The following is a 3780-nucleotide window of genomic DNA, read 5'->3' as shown; positions in this document are numbered from 1 at the left end:
GACTATAGACTAGACTATAGACTAGACTATAGACTAGACTATAGACTAGACTATAGACTAGACTATAGACTAGACTATAGACTACAATATAGACTAGACTATAGACTATACTATAGACTAGACTCTAGACTATAGACTAGACTATAGACTAGACTTTAGACTAAACTATAGACTATACTATATATTAGACTTTAGACTAGACTATAGACTAGACTATATACTAGACTATAGACTAGACTATAGACTAGACTATAGCCTGGACTATAGACTCGACTATAGACTAGATTAAAGACTAGACTGTAGATTAGAATATAGGCTAGACTTTAGACTATAGTATAAACTAGATAATATATTGACTATCGTGAATCGAAGTTCGATATAGGTTGATCATGATTAATTCTAAATTTTTTAAGATCACCCACATTTTTACAGTTATTTAGAAATGTTCAAGAAATTTGTACGTTATATATGTACTAAAACATATCAAAAATATGCCTTAAAATTTTGAACTTTTTTGAACCAGATCGAAGGACCATACTATCTCAAGGAAAATAGAAATACTAATTTTTTTTAAATAAGAAAGTCTTCTGTTCTCATTTCACAGTTGACAATAATTTGAATAAATATTATTAAATAATATAATAATATATTTTAAAATATTTTCTTGTTTCCAGGTTATTCGATCAGGACACACCCATTAATTTTTTATTTATATTTATTCAAAATAAAATTAATCAAGATTAAATAAAAAACCGAAACATATATACAGACATAATTTATAAAAATAGTTCATTGAATTTATAGAATTATAGAATAACAAGTGTGTGTGGTAGGAATTTTATAAAATTGTATATGAGTAGATTTTCTATAAAAAAAAAACAATATCAAAGTAAGTAAACAACAATTAAAGAGATTAAAATATTGCATTAAATGTTTAATAATAACGAAATGTTTAATCGTATATTATCATTTTTTTCATATTTTGTATATTGTCTTCTTGTTTTATTATTTTTTTTGCGAGAAGGAATTTTTTAATCAGCAAAATAGCCTGGTTTGTTTTTGTTATTATATTAATTTCAAATATTTTTTTATAAAATAGTCGTTTGTTTTTTTAATATTTTTTATTTTCTAATAATTTGTAAATACTGAAATAAATAAAGCAATTCAATTGTTTTTGTTTGTGTGAAATTGACACGAAATTTTGAAACGTATGTCTGTCCAATCCAGTTAAAAATATTTTGGGGGCCAAAAATATTTTATAAAAATTTATTTTCTAAAAGTTCGGAAAATCGAAAATATTTTATTATTAAAAAATTATTGTAAGACCCAGGAAAACTTACATTGAAAAGTAATGCGTTAAAAAGCTTAAAATACCGCTTTTCACTACTTCTTCATTAGCATTTTAAGTCATTATTTTAATACGGTGATATCATTGGAGGCAAGTACTTCTACGCTTGCTTACAAGTAGTGAGTTAAAGAAGTACATACCACGCTCGCTTACAAATAGGGACTATATATGTATTTATGTACCCAGCAAAAATAAAACGAAGTACTTCCAAAAGAATAACATTTATCACCAGTTCAAAAGTAGCACTATGGCATAATTGCACTACTGCAATCCAAAAAAAAAGTATTTAGTTTTTGTACTAGAATCAGACTAATGTCAAAAATGGCATAAGAAATGTAAACAAATAACAGGTAAACAATAACAACTTTTAACATGACTTATCCATGACTTATGTGACTTATCCACACACTTTATTTTGATGTATATTGATCATTTTTGATGAATAATGGAATATCGTTTTTGAAGGATATCGCAGGATATTATCCTTTTTGGCATGTAGTAACATGAAATTCTAAAAACTAACTTATTTTTCTTTAAAAATAACCTTTTACTGTAGCTGTGAATTCAAAATTACGCTCTATATCGAGAAAAATTAAAAAAAATCTTGGGACACCGGTGTCCTGTATACGTAAAAGAGTCAAGGGCATATTTCTTGTGCTAATTTTTTTTTTATTTAAAGCCATTTTATTTTAGAGTTAATTGATTGGAGTGTATTTGGAATCAAATAAAATGGACAAATATGAATTTATAGTTGGGCATAGCCGATCATATGATAAACTACACCAGTCAGTATGTTAAAAATGGGAATTATTAAAAAAAATAAAGCATTTGATTTGTTTTTTAACTTTATTCCGGAATATTTTTACTTTTTGTGTGGCAAAAAATTTTACTTTTTACAAGAGGACTCAAAGGGAAGTATGGGAAAAATATGGGCCTATTCTTATAAATGTTGGTAGAGTGATTGACATCTACTTTAAAGTTATTTATGTAGAATTTAAAAGTTTTATTAATGTTTATATGTGAATTTTTAACTTCAAGTCATTTTGTGAAGGGAGTTTGTATGGGGGCTAGGGTTAAAAGTGGCCCGATCATTACAAAAATCGGTAATGCCATTAAAAGTTATATAAAACTAAGTTTTGCCTACTTTTGTCGATATAATAGAACATTTAACTTGATTATCTGCACAAAGGCCCTATTCGGGGGGTACGGTTGTATGGAGGCTAGGCGAAATAATGTATCGATTTTATCCATTTTCAATAGGCTTCGTCCTTGGGCCAAATTTCATCAAATTATGTTGAATTGTAACTTGCGCACAAGGTTTACATGGACAGCCAGCAAGACGAACGGATGGACATAGCTTAATGGAAAAATAGAAAACGATTCTAAACCGTTTAGTATACTTAAAGGTGGATAAAGAATGAATATTTTTGTATGTAACAAACATCAGCACAAACGCAATATACCGTCCCCACTAAAGTGTTGTAGGGCATAAAAAGCTTCTGTTAAACTCTTTCAGTTAGTTATTTAGTTAGAGGTCTCTGGTAGGTTAGGGGTTTGTGTTCCAGTCTGGTAGACCGGGGTTCGATTCCAACCTGGTTAAGGAGCGCACAACAGGCCCGATAGAGGCCTAGGTGGTTTCTTCGGATTTTATGTATATAAATCCTCCTTTCAAACTAACTAGTTAGTAAGTAAGTTAGTTAGTTACTTCGCTCGTTCGCTCGCGCTTTCGTTTGTTTGTTTGTTCCTATGATTCAATGGTATTCTTCCCACATCTGCGACAGTATTTTATCTAATGACGTTGCAATTCAAGTGATTATTCATGTACTGAAGTTTACATTATTAATCGGCCGTTGAACGATATAAAAATATCAAAACTGACACATTTTGTTTCCGTCCATCGTACCTCTAAAAACCTCTAAGTTTTTCTCAAAGTACAAATTCCTGCTCTTCTTAAACAATGTATTCATTTCGTTGTTTTTGTGTAAATTTTCATATATTTTTTTCATTTCTGTTATTATTTGAATTTATTTATTCGGAAGTAGGGTAGATTGTATATAGATTTTAAATGATAAAGCCAACATGTTAACAATTTCCGAAGTAGTTGTGTGTTTAGTAGGCTAATTTTTGATAATTCTTGTTATTGTTTGGCTTAGTTGTGATTTAATTGCTGGAAAATAAAAAAAAGTAAAATCGCTGTGGCAATAAATAAGCGATAAAGTTATGAGATAATTATATCAAAGATAACAGATATGGAAAAAGGAACATTTGACAAAAGTTCCCAAATCAAAAATAATAACAAAATTTTATATTTTTGTAAACATTATTATCTAAATATATATAAAAGAGTAGCGTTACTGACTGACTGATTCATCATCGCACAGCCCAAACGGCTGAACCTAGAATCATGAAATTTTGACAGTAGATGTGTTTTT

This window comes from Lucilia cuprina, chromosome 5 (assembly GCF_022045245.1).
Source record: "Lucilia cuprina isolate Lc7/37 chromosome 5, ASM2204524v1, whole genome shotgun sequence".
NCBI lineage: Eukaryota > Metazoa > Arthropoda > Insecta > Diptera > Calliphoridae > Lucilia > Lucilia cuprina.
This window is presented reverse-complemented; position numbering follows the sequence as displayed.